Below are 18,796 nucleotides of genomic sequence, written 5' to 3'. Positions count from 1 at the left end.
TCAAAACTCTAGCGGGAATGGCCAAGATTGAAATTGCAAGTGGTCATATAGATTGCAAAAGGAAAATCCCCATTGTGAGAAAACATGTTAAAAAGCCTTCATAGAAAAATGTTCTCTGTCTATTGAATGAAACAATCGTGATACGTGAGCTTCCAAGAATATCCTCCTTAATGTCTTGTCCTCAATTCCCCTTGCTGTAAACTGATGAATTCTCATTTTTTTTTTATTTCTGGCTGGAATGATGACAAACAAATCAACGACAGGGAAGATTTTTACAAGGTCAAGAAACCGAACTACCACCACCATCTATTCAATTTGAAAACTGGGTAAGGTCTACACTCATTACAGGCTGTAGTTGAAAGTTCTGGCTGAGATGGCGGAAGAGAACAGAACTACACTTGTCTTTATTCTCTGGTGGCGGTATTCTTTTTGCTATATGAACCGAAAACGGCAATTGAAGTATGTCATCTTGCAACTAAAATTTTGTCTTTCTCTCTCTCTCTCTCTCTCTCTTTCACACACACACACACACACACACACACATATATATATATATATATATATATATATATATATATATATATATATATATATATATATATATATATATATATATACAGACACACATACATACACATAGAAAGACACTTTTACCATTTTACCAATCGCTCGCTTATTATACAGCAGTCATGTTGTAAAATTCACCTCTTCGTTTGGAAGGCGGGCGAAGGACAAAGAAAGCAAAGATATTATCGACGAACCCTTCAAATTGTTTGCTTTCAGCAAATTTATGATACTAATAATAACACTTTAGGTGAAGTTGGTTTTACAGGGGGACCTTCGTTTTGTCACGCGGAAATGTTTGATCTGACCAGAGTGCGAAATTGCCCTCTGCCTTTATGTTGAGAGGAGGGGAATACTTCCCTTTCCTAGTGAAGAATATTCATTAGGACCTGAATTATCTTCAGAAATGGTTTCTTGCAGAGTGTAAAGAACATTTGGTATAATATTCATGGAACTCCGTTGAAAGCAGAAAATATCATGAGAATTTTCAAAATTCGAACATTGAAGGACATAATTAACAGAAAAGAAATAGGATACCCAAACCATATTTTTAAACCTGCTATAAAATGTATATCCTATATTATTACCATAGATGTTCATTTTACTTCGACCTCACTCACCCTCGCCCTCGCAGTAGCAGTTGGCCCTCGCCCTCGTTCACCCTCACCCTCGCGAATTTAATTGTCCATCGCCCTCGCGCGCCCTCACCCTCGCTGTCGAAACTTGTCCTCGCCCTCGCGCACCCTCGCCCTCGCCGTCGAAGCTTGTCCTCACCCTCGCGCGCCCTCGCCCTCGCGGCCAAAACTTGTCCTCGCCCTCGCGCACCCTCACCCTCGCCATCGAAGCTTGTCCTCGTCCTCGCGCACCCTCGCCCTCGCTGCCGAAACTTGTCCTCGCCCTCGCGCACCCTCACCCTCGCCATCGAAGCTTGTCCTCGCCCTCGCGCACCCTCACCCTCGCTGTCGAAGCTTTTCCTCGCCCTCGCACTCGCGCACCCTTACCCTCGCCATCGAATCTTGTCCTCGCCCTCGCGCACCCTCGCCTTCGCGATAGGAGTTGTCCATTATCCTCGCTCGCCCTCGCGTTCGTGCTCAAAACTTTTCCTCGCCCTCGCGCACCCTCGCCTTCGCGATAGGAGTTGTCCATTATCCTCGCTCGCCCTCGCGTTCGTGCTCAAAACTTTTCCTCGCCCTCGCGCACCCTCGCCCTCATATCATTGAGGGCGAGGGTAGTTGAGGGTGAGGATGCCTCGAGAGGGCCTCCTTCGTGAGGATCAGAGCATCAATTATTCAACCTATTTGTTGAATTATTTCCTTATCGTCAGTGGCGGATCCCAGGGAGGACGATCGGGACGATCGCTCCCCCCCCCCAGAAGAGGAAACTTCTTTATTTTATATATACAAATAAAACGCATCCCAGAGTTTGGAGCTCTTAAAAGTAGCTCTGTAGCAGTATTACAACCCACCACCCTCACCAGAAGTCCATCCTGGATCCGTCCTTGCTTAACATACGTCCTAAAGAAAGGGAACTAAACATATCATCGTATAACTTACTGTGGAACACCTAAAATGGAACAACTGTTACAATGGAGATCTCGGTCGATAGTGACGTTTACATCATTTATCAACAGTATGCAATGCCTTTACTTCAAAATGTTCCTTGAACTACGATGCAAGCATAAGTATTCAGCCACACAAGGGCGGCTCTCATGAGGGGAGGGTGAAATCAAGGTTTGATGAGTGGCGGTAGAGTGACTGCCGCGGAATATCTGTCAGAATTTGACAGTCAACACGTTGGCCATCCCTGATGTATGTAGCGTAACTGAGGAATTTGAACAAATTCAAAGGGAAAGATCTAAAGAGCTTAATTTTAAAACTCCGTAAGCAAACAAATAAAATACTTCAGAACACTATTGTTGAATTATCATTCGGAAATATATACCCACTCTAACCTACAACATGAATGACTTCATTGATTTGAATGTGAATCTAAGTTAATTGGTATTTTAAAATATAAACTGAAATGTGTCAATGTGCTTGTAAGGTTAATTTCGATGCTCAAATATTGTTAATATTAACCACTAATAGAGATACATTTGTCCTACCTTAACAATGTTAAATTTTTAAATTTTTTTCAATAATTGCCATAAATATGAAACTTTGTCTTAAGAAACTACCCTAGGGGCCAATTTGTGCACTTTATCACTTTCGTCTTGGTTCATTTTTGGCAGCTATCATTGTTGGAAAGTTTATTTTCAGTAATTCCCACAATTATGAAATGATATCTTTCAAACGTTGTCTCAAGGATTCCTTACACTACAAATACGTAAAGGCAAATGAAAAATGAAATCTTTAGTTTAAGATCCCACGATTATGCAAGCTAAATGCTAAAGGAGACAGAAGTGAATGATGAAAGAAATAGTTGAATGAGAATGTGGTAGGAAACTGGAGAATTCACAGAAAACCCACGAACACGGTGTCCTCCACCACGAACTTACTTGGACAGGAATCGAACATGCGACCCTTCGAACAAAGGTAATTTTCTTAATCACTGAGCCACCGTCCCTCCCTAAATGGCACGCTCAGAGCTTAGCGCCTCCAGGGGCCTTGGAAAGATTATCGAGCCTAAAATGATTTAGCACTGACTTTTATAAATCCACCAATTCAACAATTAATAATGTCGTGCAAACTTTAATACGTGCAGGGGGACGCGGTGGCTCAGTGGTAGAGCGTTCACCTCTGGTGCTAGGAGTCTCGGGTTCAAACCCCGCTCCCGCCAAGTGAACTTTGTGGTGGACAAACACCGTGTGCGTGGGTTTTCTCGGGGTTCTCCCGTTTCCTCCCACTTTCTTCATTCCACCATTTCATTCATTACTCATTATCACCGTCTCATTTAGCCTAACCGGCATAACCGTGTGACGTAAAACTCAAAATTTCATTTCATTTAATACGTGCAAACTTTAAGAATGTAGTAATGAAAGAAAAGATGAACTCTTTAGTTTACCGCCCCAGAGTTATGTAACTGCTAAAGGAGATGGATGAAATTGCAAGTGAATGATGATGAAAGAAATGGTGGAACGGGAAAGTAAGAGAACAAACCTTTATTTTCTTTAGCACAAATAATTAAATGTGTAGATTAATTGGTTTTCAGAAATTTTATTATAATTAGCAATTAAAAACTGAAAGGGCGATCACAAACTTTTCTTGCCCAGGACCTCGCAACAATTTGTTACACGCTGCCATACATCATTAAAACAGGAGTAGAGTGACTGAATTATTTTGCTCTGTGGTTGAAAAGTAATAATGCAAAACTATGAAAAGTTAAAAATTCCGATTAATTGTAACAACTTCATCAGTGGTGGACATTGGAGGAGGATGTATGCTATTAATCAGCTCATTTCATGGGCATCGAAACTCACGAGCCCAACGCTCGCTAGCTCGGCATTCGCGCTCAACCATTTTCGGGTTCAATAATTAAGCGCTACCCCGAGCGCCAATGAAATAAGTTAGCGCGAGTCCAACTGAGAGAAGTGAACCCGAGCACGATTCCCAAAGGAATAAATGAGCGAGAGCCCAGTTGAAAAAAATGAGCCCGAGTCCGAGAGAGTCCAGAGCAAAATGGCAATCTATGAACCAAAGTCATTCCATCAAGTTTTTTTCCATATGATCTACTGCATTCTGATGGTTCTCTCATTGATTGTGTTTGTTCATATATCAGCGCTCTTGTCATTCACTGCTGAATGACGTGAGTGACTGTCTGTCTGTCTGTCTACCAACACTCTTTAAACATGACAGTGTAGTAGACATTTCTTATCTAAAACGTCTCCAGCACAGGGAGGGCAACAATTAGGCACACTTACTTCTTAATGTAGCGCTATTTCTACCCGGAAACTTTCATGAGAAAAATCAAATATTATTCTTATTTGCATTATTATTTTTAATAATTATGTACGTACACACGAGAAACTGTCTACTGCAATTAATTGAAAGGAAAAATACGATTAATGTATAACCTTGCTATGACACTAACTTTTCATCTAGGGGACATGGCAGATGATATTTTAAATTTTGCCTCTCTCCAAAAGAGGTCAAACAGCAAACTCCAAAACAGTTGCTTTAAGGAAGCTTGTCCTCCTCCCTCGCGTGCCTTCGTTCTCCTGAAGGAAGTTGTCTCTAGCCATCGTGCACCCTCGCTCCCGCAGTAACACTTGGCCCTCACCCTCGTTCACCCTCGCTCTCTTCGTCGAAGCTTTTCCTCGCCCTCGCGCACCCTCACTCCCGCCATCGAAGCTTGTCCTCGCCCTCGCGCACCCTCGCCCTCGCTGCCGAAACTTGTCCTCGCCCTCGCGCACCCTCACCCTCTTCGTCGAAGCTTTTCCTCGCCCTCGCGCACCCTCACCCTCGCCATCAAAGCTTGTCCTCGCCCTCGCGCACCCTCGCCGTCGCGGCCAAAACTTCTCCTCGCCCTCGCGCACCCTCACCCTCGCCATCGAAGCTTGTCCTCGCCCTTGCGCACCCTCGCCCTCGCGGCCCAAACTTGTCCTCGCCCTCGCGCTCCCTCGCCCTCGCGTCACTGTGGGCGAGGGAACTTGAGGGTGAGGATGCCCTCGAGAGGGCCATCCTCGCGAGGGTGAACATCTCTGATTATTACTAATTCCTTACTCCCATGAAAGTATCCTGGGGAGGATATTCTCTCCAATTTTTTCAGACTGAAATCCTTTTATCCCGTACTATTTCCCCCCTGACACAATACGTAAAACAAATGCTGTTAAAATCCATACATATGACCCTTCCGGGACTCAACTCGGGGCCTTCAAGCCGATGGTCTATCGCCGCAGACCGCTCGGCTTGGTATGAAGAAGTATGTTGTATGATTGCGAATAGATCACGACAATATAAGAAACTTTAATCCAAAATGGCCACCCAAAAATCAACTTTTATTTTTAGACCACTAGCTAATCTGGATGTATTGTCATGAGTTTGTTACACAAACGGAACAACCACCACATAGTAGCACACACCCCACGGTTATGGGAACAGATTTGAACCATGGAGGTGAAGACTGGACCCAAGCATTCTTTCGTCCGATGTGTCGTTCAGCTCCCATTACTATGGCACTTTAAGTAGAGCTTACTGTGCAGTAACACAAAATTTCAATCAAATACTTTCCATTACTCAATAAAATTATTTGGTTTGGATTGGTATGGGTTAACACTGTGAAACCTAAAGGCTGGAATATATGAAGCAAAGTGTACACACATATCTATTTCTCTATTAATCTATATATCTTTCCATCTCTCTCTCTCTCTCTATATATATATATATATACATATATATACAGACACTATAAAGCAAGTGGGCTGATAGTATACGATAGTGTCGGGGATGGTGACACTTTTACATCGAACTTTGCTTGTCGTGTAAACATTATTTGACATTAGTGTCTTCATCTTCGACGTACCTATGAGCAATTTACTGTATATTCGTGTATTGAAACTGTTGAAACAAATTTCAGTGTCAGAATGTAAAAAAAAAAAAAAAAAAAAAAAAAGCCAGGGTCGAGAAGCCTCAGACAACTATCAGCAAAGATATATTATCTTGTAAACTATTTGTCCTTGCCTTGTGAGCTTATTTGAATTTATTTTTAAGACCTTTAGGCAACGTTGGCCCACCCCGAATGGATGATGATGGGAAAATTAGTGGAATGAAGAAAGTGGTAGGATACTAGACAACTTCGAGAAAACACACACATTCGAAAAATGTAATGAAATGAAATTTTTGAGTTTTACGTCCCACGCCTATGCCGGTTAGGCTAAAGGAGACAGTAATGATGAGTAATGACTGAAATGGTGGAATGAAGAAATTGGGAAGAAACGGGAGAACCCCGAGAAAACCCACGCACACGGTGTTTGTCCACCACAAAGTTCACTTGGGGGGCTGGGATCGAACCCGAGACCCCAAGCACCATAGGAGAACGCTCTACCACTGAGCCACCGCGGTCCCCACATACATTCAATGTTTGTCCACCACAAAGCTCACATGGCACTAACCGAGATCGAACCGAGTACCACATACACCAGAGGTGAAGGCTTCACGGTGTAGCTACCGTGACATTTCTTGTCTTGTGAGTTCTGGGTAATACTTCTAACTTAGTTGTATCTTGATTAGCATGGTGCAGCCTGCTACATTTTACTTTCGTTCCCATGGTATGCTGATATATTTTTTACGAGACAAAACGAGACAAAACGAGACAAACGAGACGAGACGAGACGGGACAGAACCTCTCGAGACGAGAAACGAGACGGGACGAGCACATTTTTTCGAGACGAGACATACTTTGCACGAGACGAGACGAGACAGCCTAAAGTCTTGTCTCGTCTCGTCTCGTGGGAACATTACTACAAATGCCGTTTAAGACCAAGTTCAGACCCCATCGGAATGGGGATGATAATGCGTGGAAAATAAAATGAGTAAAATCACACGAGGTTATGGATTTGTGTTCACATCACGGAATAACAGCTGACCCGTTTGAAATGATTATTGAAATATAGTTTGTACCTACTTCAAGCTGGATTCCTATCATGTCATACGCCCCTAGCACCACTAGGCGTGACGTTTGAAACTAATCTAAAACGACCTATATTAGTGTCCAATCCATAGTTTTTGCGATTGCTAAGATGAATAGTAACACTCCAGATCCCAATTAGGTCCTGGTTCAGTCCTATCGGTGTGGCGAGTGGGAAATAGGGTGACACCAAAAATAATCGAGAATTATGTATATTAGTGTTCATTCCGTAGTTGCCGGAGTCTCTGAGGTAAATAGTGACACTCCAAATGCTACTTAAGTCCAAGGGGTAAAAAATGGTATGATAAAAAATGGTATGGTAAAAAATGGTGACAAGGTGTAAAAATGAAATGCCGAAAATCGACATTTTTCATTGCATCACTTAAAAGCACTTGAACAGCTTGAAATCAATTTTGGAACACAGTTAATACTAACTCCAGGCTGGATTCTAATAATGTCAGTTTGATTACAGGGTGTATCCTCCTATGGATACGGATACGGAGGGGGTTCAATGATAAATAAATGATCTTACGGTTTTATACTTCTATTGAAATCCGTATCTTAAGAAGGAGGTAAAGGCTTCAAATCCTGTCTATTAAACTATTCTCCCCGCACAAAGAGCAGGCATTTCAGCTAATAGCTATATTTGTACAATTCGAAATTATCGCAGTCTATGAGTAATGATAATTGCTAACAGCTAACAGTTCTCGCTCCACTATGTTCGTTGTCTGCCTACCTACTTGCCTTTATTTGAATATAGTGATGATGCCGAACGTGAACGTGATTTATTGCTTATTATTAAATGTAAATAATAATCACTTATATAAAACCCACAAGCATTTATCCCATGTCAAGCACAACGTAATTTATTAACTAAACAACATGATCAGTCTCAAATTGAAACTTCATCTTATCTTCATTCTTTATCTGACTACAAGAAGTAATATAAAAAGGAAGTAAAATTTAGTTATCTGAAAGTCAAAAATGGAATCTAACATTCACTTCGAAAGTGGAAGTCTTGACAAAACAAGCTATTATACCTGAATAAGTAATTCAAACTCTAGCACAAATAATTCAAATCACATTTCCCTGGAAAAGATGCCAAAGTCTAGTGTAGGATGTTACATGCGTAGACACTTTCGCACCCTCATACATAACATTAACCAGCGAGGAAGCAGCAAGTGCAGCCGAGGCAGCTAGTAAATGAAAGCATTTGAAATATTCCAAATTAAAAGAAGATCATTTTTTCATTGCTTTTGCTACTGAAACCATGGGTGTTTTTAGTAAAGAAACAAGCAAATTTTTGACAAATTTGGGGTCAGTTTTAATTAATAAATCAGGTGACCCTAGAAGCAAACATTTCTTGTTCCAACGGGTAAGCCTTGCCATTCAAAGAGGCAACGCAGTAAGTGTTTTAAATTCATTCCCATTCACACACAAAATGGATTTATTCAGAAAATTCAGAAAGATTGATGGATGCTTATCCCAACACTATTCATGACAAATCAATAAATTTAGAAAACATGAGCCATGGCAACAATGGCAAAGTGCCAGTTGGAATCTTAATACATGCGGTGAAAATTAGGGGTGTTGCCAATTTGAAAGATCTATGCATTTTTCAAACTTCACTTTAATTCAAAATGGCGGATTTCAATATGGTTGCCGTCAAGGATACCCTTACCATATCACTTCCCTCTAGGCATAATATGTATTACCGAAGCTTTTATCCACTTATTATCATTAATGCGCGGGTTAGAAGCGAAGGTAAGGGACTTTGGCACGTAGTAAGTGAACAATTAAATGCCTATAACTTTTCCCCAAATGGGTGTATCTCAAAACTAACTTTACCATTGTCTTCCTGATTAAATTCTAGCCCGAAATTATGTATCATATTACCCTATTCCTATTTGAAAAACTTGACCTTAATTCAAAATGGCGGATTTCAAAGTGGCTGCCGTCAAGGTCATACCTACCATACAACTTCCCCTTAGGCCTTATATGTATCTACATGATTGTTCTTTCATTAACGCTCCGTTTACGAAGGTTAGTAAGGGACTTCTGCAGTAATCTCTAACAACTACATCACAACTTAAAAATTATTTAAAAAAAAAAAAAAGAAAGAAAGAAAGAAAACATGCACCATGGCAAAAATTTCTGTCATCACAAATAATACATATATGTTCTCTATCAGCTAGAAAAGTTTCATTGAAATCGGAGCCGGACAATTGGGTGATGTCCCTTGTTAGGAGGGCAAAGGAGGGGCAGGTACATTTTTGGGGGACGGCTATTTTCTATATCAAAATGATAGTTTTATAATGTTCGACTTATATTACAGTACAACGTGTATTTCCTTATTGTTTTCATGTTTTATAATTGTAAATTAAACTTATTTGATTTAAAATTTGTAAATAACAATAAGGTAACGTGTGCACATTAAATATTTTTCAATGCTTCTTTCGATAGTCTAAACATAAATTGAATGACTTTTATATATGCTGCAACACATTCGTTTATATCATACTGGTAACTATATATATATATATATATATGGGGGGGTATGTATGTATGTATGTGTGTTGTGTGTTTGTATTACAAGGGGCTGGTGAAAACCTTGTAACCCAACCCAGGAGTGTAACTAGAATGATGAAATTGTACAGTTTTGAAAAACATATCTCTGTACGAACAAATACAAATTTTCATATTAATAATGAAATTCTTTTTGCGTTTTTCAGGCTTCTGAGGTGATTATATGTACCCAACTAGCGAATTTCACGAACATCGAGTTCACAGCTGTCATAACATTTTTGTTCCACTAAGGAAAGTTATCGATCTAAATTCATGAGGAAATCAGTAAAACACAACGGGACTCTCTTCCCAACAAATAATGGTTTACATCCAGGATGACCAAAAACAGTGAAATAGTGGATGCCATTGTGGCATTATTCTTGAAAATTGCAGCATTTCAACAAAACGCGTGTCAAAGATTGTCGACATTTATCTGGAACACGTCGGTATCACAATTCATAATGACTTAAACATGCGCAGATTCTCGGCATAATAGGATCCCAAAAATCTGTCAGACCAGTGGGGGCGCCGGGACGACAAATCAGCGCCTGGGAATTCTTGCCCCGGGTGCTTACAACACACGCGACGGCTCTGCTAGTACATACCAATTACTAACTAAAGATCAACACTTTGACAATACCTTTTATTAGGAGCTGATGAATTTAATTCCGTACATTTATTATTATTATCATTTGTAGCAAGGGAAAGCACAACTGTTTTTATTCCCTCCAAAAATTAAGCTCCGGTACTCGCAAATTACATTGTTATAAGCCCATCCTATGAATATTGAATGTCGAGAATAATGTTTCAGGAAAAAGTATAAAATCTTTAAATAAAACAAAATGTGTAACTGAAAACTTCAAATCTGGAGAAGTACACACGAGTTATTTAATGTACACAATTTAATTAATGATTTTAATTTTGTTTCTAATCGAAGTTGATCCAATACGAAGAAAATAAGTCGACCAACTCTACTCTTATTGTTTGCTAGGCTCAATGGAAGTTTTTGAGTTGAATCGGATCTACCAGGTACAATGTTGTTTATCCTCACTGTTGGAAATTAAAAATCATAAGAAAGAATTATAACTAAAATTTACAGGGAAAAGCGCTATATATATGCGCATTCCAGATGCTCAAAGAAGAAAGTTCGAGCACTAATCTGCCACATAGTAACTGAATGGATAGTACAGTTTGACAATGAGATTGGTTATAATACTCATATAAAATTACCATATGAAGAATGTTTTAAGATTATAGGAATCTGGGGGGCAGTCTGGTTGGCAGCCAGGGGGGGACAGAAGTAGCTAACAGGGGGCGCTCGCCCCCTTGCCCCCCTCTGACGTCGTCACTGGTGGTTGGGCAAACTAAAAAATTTGCATCTAAACAATTAGAACTGATTTTAATTATTCCGATTTTAACCTATAGCATACAGGGAGTCGATGACTTGAGAGAAGCAACAACAACTACTAATAATAATTTCCTTTGCTGTCAAAAATGAGATGCAGAACCAGTGGCGTATTTACGATTTTGTTTCGGGGAGCTTTGCTAACTTTCGGGGGAGCTTTGCCTGAAAATGTGAAAATTCTGCAAGATATTTCATATACTTTACTATAGTGAGTAAGATTTCGGGGGGCTTAAGCCCGGAACCCCCTAAATACGCCACTGTACAGAACTAATAAATTGCAATGTAAATTATTTGTTTAACAGTTTGCTATGCAAGAAGTAATATAGATGATGTGGACAACATAATACACCAAACGGCAATAAAAATACAATTTTCGATACATAGTAACTTAGTTGCGGTGGTAGAGGAGACTGGTGCCTTATTTCCTTTAACGAACACTAGTGCAGTAGTTCTGGCTTTTAGAAGTTTAAAACTTTGATTTATTTCATAACGCACAACCAGAAATAGTCACAAGGTAATATACCCATATATATTTTAATGTTATTCCTGTAATATCTTGCCTCCATGACTATTGCACATCAATGCATAGTGACTCAAAACAGTGACAGTAAAGTGTAGTTTTGTGTCACGCTTCGGTTGCTGGTCTTTCATAACTATGAAACGATTCGTGACTCTTACTTTTTTAACCACTTCCACTGCTTAATGCAAATATTGAACTACACTTTGCGCTCATTCATTTGAAAGTTTTCTTTTTCCTAGTTGTTAAAATACTTATTCAATGAAAATAACTTACATAATCGCAATTACTCATTTTGTTTATAATCATTGAATCCACGTGTCTATGTGCTATAGCAATTGTCAAGAAAGATGAAGTGACTATTAAGCTTTTCCATAATATGAACAAATCCAGTATTGAATTCACGTATTCTAAGTAATATGTGTGTGTGTTACACCATATAGGAAAAGTTCGGGTTTCATTGGGCCTTTAAGGGTAATAACAATAATAACACTAGTGAACAAAATTGAATATTTATCTGGTAAAAGAGAAACAATCAGTGGTTCTTGTTTACTTTTTCGTGCTAATTTTAAATATGCTTATATAACTTTTCCGTCACCCTGGATTTTATGTAATAACGTGAGAACTTCTGTAAACTTTACTTTACTTTACTTTACTTTACTTTACATAACGTCTTAGTTAGAATTATATTTACGTACATATAATGCATGTGAAGTAAATTTTCTTCTAGACGTCGCTTGAGGAACACCTCTATTTAATATCCAACAGTAATCTGCCATCATATTTTCACACAATTTTTCTCTTGTAATGCCGTTTCATTTCAGTGATAGTTTGGCAGAACCGCTCCCTGGTTCGTCGTTCATAGCGCCGAAGTATTCAGGAAAGAAATCAAGATTGGATACAAGAAATGTATGTGCACATTCATATATTACATCCTTTGACCTTGTTGTTCTTAATAAGTTTATTGACAAGTTTTGTGTAATTCTCAGATCTGTATTCCATACAAATTCGTAACAGCTCTTTTGAAAGATAATCATGCAACTATTTCTTGTTATTTAATTGGCTTTCAAACTCTCTTCATTTTTCTTAGTTTCTTCCTCTCTCTCTCTCTCTCTCCATATATATATTCACACTTACTTAAAAACTGTAAGTCAATGAAATTTAGTACACAGAATTTTCTGGGTAACATTTGTATGGGTACTTCAATCTGGGAAGTTAACATTCTAAAAATTATCCTTTGCATGAAAACTCCGAAAAAATGTACCGAATTTCCCCCAAATTTGTTAATAGTGACACACTTATGTGGTATTATTCGAAAGTCTACCGATATCGATTCGGATACTTGGCGATCTTTGTATCTGAAAAGGTAGTTGGAGTTTATTGAAATCGTCATTACTTCGATTTTTTAAACGTATAATTCACAAACAAATTACACTAGTTAACAAAGGTTTTGTTACATAAAAGGAAATACCTGTTCTTAAAGGAACTTTTTGCGCTGAATTCGAATATGCACTCGGTTTTTCTCCATCACGTACGATTTTCCCGTAACAGAGGGATTTTCGGGAAAATCCCTCAAAAATTTCCCTTTTCGTTTATTTTACACCCCAAGATCTTGTCCCCTTGCATATACTAACATAGAAATTATACCTAAGTATACTTTGATTCATATTTAACAAACCCTCCAAGTTTCGTAATAATCGCTTTATTCTTTCTAGAGAAATAAATATGTTTGTATGTATACTGTGTGTACTGTTTATTGCACCTTATAGTAATGCTTTCAGATCTCTTAAGTTGAGGTAAAACGTTTTGCTTTATTACCACAAACACATATATAAAATATAATACAATATAATTTACAAGTGTGACAATTTACAATAAACAATAATACAAATGTACCAAAAGGTCATGAAAAGACAATCAAAACTATCACAATATATGAAACTTCCATTGGGTTACAAAAACGTACACTACTTCCTTCTTTTGTAAGAAATGTTGCATTCTCTAACAAGACCCCAACAATAGTCCCCCATCATTGAAGGATCCCATTGTCCCTGGTACCTTTTCTCCATTGCCATTATATCTTGGTGGAATCTTTCCCCCTGTTCGTCGCTGAGAGCACCTAGGTTAGCAGGAAAGAAGCTGAGGTGGGAGTGCAAAAAGTGGATTTTTAAAGACATCCTACAACCCAACTCTTTGTATTTCTGTATCATGTCCTGTACGATTTCTGTGTAACTCTCAGCTTTGTTATTGCCCAGAAAGTTGCGCACAACACACTTAAATGCTGTCCAGGCAGCTAGCTCAGCACTGTTTAACTTGCTGTCAAAGCTATCATCAAGCATTAATTTCCTAATTTGGGGACCAATAAACACTCCTGCTGAAATCTTATCATCACTCAGGTTAGGGAACTTATCTCGCAAATACTTGAAACCTTCACCAGATGTGTCCATGGCTTTGACAAAGTTTTTCATAAGTCCTAACTTGATATGAAGTGGCGGTAGTAATATCTTATTAGGATCTACCAAAGGAGCGTATTTGACGTTGCATTTTCCAGGTACGTAATTCACTCTAGGTTCCCATTCCTTCACTTCATAATGTTTGTCATCAGCTCGGCTATCCCATAAACATAAAAAAACATTGGTACTTCGTGTAACCGCACTGCAGTCCTGATAAAATACCAACTACCTTGAGATCACAACATATTTGCCAACAATGGTCCTTGTAATTTATAAGATTTAGCAAAGTTGACATGGTGTCATAGGATTCCTTAATCTTCACTGAGTGCGCAAGTGGTATAGAAGGTTTTTTATTTCCATTATGTAAAAGGACAGCTTTAAGGCTGACCTTTGACGCGTCGATAAATAACCTCCATTCTTCTGGAACGTAAGGAATTCCTAGCTCCGCCATCAACCCATTTATATCCGTACATACGCACACGTTATCTTGCATTGAGAAATAGCTTGAAAATTGAACATGCCTTTTCCTGTACACTGATATGTTCGTTTCTGCATCCAATAAGTTCCACTGCTGGAGCCTTGATCCCAGAAGTTACGCCTCTTGTTTTGTCAGGTGCAAATCACGGACTAGGTCATTAAGTTCACATTGCCGGATGAAATGTGGCTCGCGAACACAGTCAGGGATGAACGTTGGATCCTTCATCAAGGTCATGATCATCATCAGAGTCTTTTGGCCATATCTCTTCCCAGCTGGTAGGGGGCTCGGGAAGTGGAAGTTCATCCCCGTGCGGAATAGGTCTAATTGCGGATTTAACGTTGGGATAACTTATTGTGTATTTGTTTTTTTTAGAATGTCCCTTAACTACTGTGAGACAAAAATAACAATCATCCAGATGGTTGGTGGGTTCTCTCCACACTATTGGTACAGCAAATTTCATGAACCTCCGTTTCCCTTTGGCCCATGCAAGTAAAGTGACGTAGCACGACGCACAAATTATGTTGGGTGCCCAAGTTTTGTCCTGATCTCCCACACGACATCCGAAATATATATAATATGCTAGTTTCACCGATGGCGTAATGGATCTACACTGTCCTTTAACTACAAACTGGCCACACACATAACAAAAACTATTTGGCGAGTTAACACACGAACGCCGTCCTCTTGACGCCATTGTACTGATCACAAACTAAACTTCTGGTCTTAGTTGGGTATAATGCCGTTAAGATCAAACATGAAAGCACTCTTAGCAGCAAACACAACTTTGAAAGTGAAGTAGTGTTAAACCACACGTCAATATAAAAATGTACAAAACTCCCTCACTAGGTGTCAAGAACACAAGAAAGAAAGAAATGCGCGGGGGGAGGGGGGAAACGATACCGTAGTGGAAAATTCAGACTGCATTAGTTCATTGTTGTCAACAATGAGTATGTATTCCATTCTTTCTTTCTTTTGCATTCTGTTACATTTGATAACAAATATTGATAACCATTTCATGAACAAAACGAAAAAACTTGGAGAATTGTATATATATGTATTAAGATATACATATACTGTACGTTTAAAAAAAATATACGTTGGAAGTACATTCTATTTTTATACACGTTTCTAATTTACAGAGAGCAATACAAGTGTGTTGTTGACTATTGTAAATATTCATTTTTATGTCTGTGTTTGTAGTAATAAAGCAAATCGTTTTTACCCCAACTCAGGAGATCTGAAAGCATTACTATCAGGTGCAATAAACAGTACACACAGTATACATACAAATATATTTATTTCTCTAGAAAGAACAAAGCGACTTTTACGAAACTTTTAGGGTTTATTAAATATAAATCAAGGTATACTTAGGTATAATTTCTATGTTACTATATGTAAGGGGACAGGAGCTAGGGGAATAAAATATCTGAAAAAGGGAAATTGTTGAGGGAATTTCCCGAAAATCCCTCTGTTACGGGAAAACTGTACGTGATGGAGAGAAACCGAGTGCATATTCGAATTCAGCGCAAAAAGTTCCTTTAAGATCAGGTGATTTTTCTCATGTAACAAACAAAAAGTTTAAATTTGTTAACTAGTGTTATCTGTATACCATAATATTTTACAAGTTGATATGCCAAGTTTAATCCAGATCTAATGATTTCGGTGAACTCGTACGATAGTGTCCTTGTCATTAATTTTTCAGGAGAAACCGTAATGATCAGTGCCGGACTGGCCACGTTGGCTACTTGGTAATTGCCAAGGGCCCGAGGCTCGAGGGGCTCGTAAAGATCAGGACTAGTGATGGGCAGTGCGAATATTCCCGGTGGGAAGGAAAATAAAAAATGGGAATATTCCCGGGTTTTTTTTACTGGCATGTAAATTCCCGGGAAGGAATTTATTTCCATTTCTTTACTTTATCTTCCAAATTATAAGAACCATATGACTAATTACTTTATTTTCATTTATTATGATTTAATTCTAGATTTTAAATAATTTGGAAGTTAAAAAAGTTAAAATTCCTAGACTGTACTTTATATAACTAATAATATGACTTTTTAAGTTCCATTTCCATTTGCACTAAAATGTAGCAAAGTACTAATTTACAAGTGATGAAAAGGAACCAATTTGTAAAGTAATGTAGAATTTCTATAGAAATAGAGATCAAGTACCATCAATACACCCCGAACCACCGTTAGTAACAGACGTCGGTCTGTCTTCTGTCTCTGACTCAAATTTCTGAAGAAGTACTCGGACTTCTTTTCCATGTGAATTAACGCATGAAATTTCGAAAAATAGGTAGGAAGAAAGGTCGTGTGGCAATGTTACGTGCAAAATTATAAAGATGTCAGTATCTTGCAAATATTGTGAACATAAATATGTATGCGCAAATGTTGATAAAATGATGAGACATGTGTCTTCTGCCAGTTATCCAACCTAATTTGTTTATAACATTTACAACTTTAATATGTTTATAATGTCTGTAGTAGAGTCAAATTTAGAAAATCCATTTACATATAAATTTAAACTGTTTAGCGGTGTAAAAGTATGTGGACTTACTATACCATTTTTCCCACATATTTACTTGCATAAAACATATTATAAGTAAATATGCATTTATGCGTACTCTCCAAACATAATAAAATAACATAATATTGTTCAGAATATACATTTTAAAGAATCCTTTGGAGACAACAGTAATAATATACTGTGACAAAAAAACGAATTTAACTTCGAAATTATAATATAGTAATAGAATGCAATTTTTTGATCGTAAATAAATTTCCGGAATATTCCCATTTTGGGGATTTTTCCAAGAATATTCCCAGGGAATATTCCAGAAAAATATCTTCCCCGGAATTTGCCCATCACTAATCAGGACCTGTAGGCCTTGGTCGAATTTTCGCGATCGCAAATGCTTTCTTGAGTCTTCCTACCAAAAAGGATGCGGAAGCCTAAGTTCGTCTGCGTAAAGGCCAATCTACACCATAAAAGATCTTGTACAAGATCTTGTAGCTGTCATAAAAAAAATCTTGAAACCCTACCATATTTCCCCGTGTACACATAGTCTTGATAGGGTCATAAAACATTTTTTCCATCTTGCAAGAAGTTCAACAGTGTCCAAAGGCCAATCTACACCATAAAAGATCTTGTACAAGATCTTGTAGCTGTCATAAAAAAATCTTGAAACCCAATCTTTCTATTTACTGTCTACACATATCAACTTCTTGAAAGCAAGAAAGACATTTCCACCCATGCAGCACTGCGCTCTAGTGGACAAATAGTGAACCTTCTCATTACAGGGTTCTGCCTGGATGACAAATGGGTTTACCTGAATCACCTGAATGAAGTCTATCTATATATTGTATTTTTATTCACATTTATGTGGCTTTCAGATATTCACTATTTTTAATTAAGAATTCAAATACAGAATTACACACCTCCAATTTAAAAAAATCCTTACATTTGACCTTTTTCTAAACAAAGAATCGCAAAATTTGAAATATTAAAGAAATTGGCCTTCATTCCCTCTTCAACATCGAAATTTTTGACAACGCTGCAGCATGTGTTCAGTTATTTATAACAAGGAGTTGATATGCCGAGTTTCACGTCCCTTACTTAAGGGATTTCTAAAATACTCTCGGTAAAACATTTGAACACCCATTACCGCTTCCCCATTTGAGTTCGTATTTTAATTTAAAATCCTTTCTGATTCCTTGCTATCATATTAAAATGATTTTTCTTCCAAATATCACATTTTTTAGTATATTAGTATGACCTGGGCCAGTGGTGTAACTACAATGGAGCGAGTGAAACAGTTGCTCCAGGGCGCACAGTAAAAGGGTGCATGTGCGAACGGACTTTATGCAAAGAACGTTTGAAATCATTTCAAAAGGTACGCTATGACTATTAGCAATTAATTGGCAACAGCCGATACCGGAGGCGGATCCAGGAATTTTTGAGGGGGCGGGCAGGTTTGAAAAATAAACTTGAAACATTTTTCGATATTTGGTTCGCTAACTAAAAGTGTGGACTGCAGTGCTTCATAATTCGTATTTATCTCCACCCTTCTAGAGGCGGCACTGAGGAGTGGCGAACGCACCCAGAATCTTCCTTTTGAAAGAAGTTTTATATATATTTTTTTCCTACAGCCTTTAAACAAGCGCTCCGTTAGGGACTAATTTATATATTTTATTCCTCATGGAATATGGATTTCTCTCAGGATTAGAAACCTGCTTGTGTTTGATTACTTT

General features: G+C 38.3%; 1 protein-coding gene across 1 annotated transcript in view; it reads right to left on the bottom strand.

Moving 5' to 3' along the window:
* The window catches only part of LOC145664516 (uncharacterized), a 228,240-nt gene that overhangs the window by 197,299 nt on the left and 12,145 nt on the right, over window positions 1-18,796 (bottom strand). The gene's annotated exons all lie outside the window — the stretch shown is intronic.

This window comes from Thermobia domestica, chromosome 11, assembly GCF_964235325.1.
Source record: "Thermobia domestica chromosome 11, izTheDome1.hap1.1, whole genome shotgun sequence".
In the NCBI taxonomy this organism is placed as follows: domain Eukaryota; kingdom Metazoa; phylum Arthropoda; class Insecta; order Zygentoma; family Lepismatidae; genus Thermobia; species Thermobia domestica.
The sequence above is the reverse complement of the archived record's forward strand: the minus strand, read 5'-3'. Positions and strand labels throughout refer to the sequence as shown.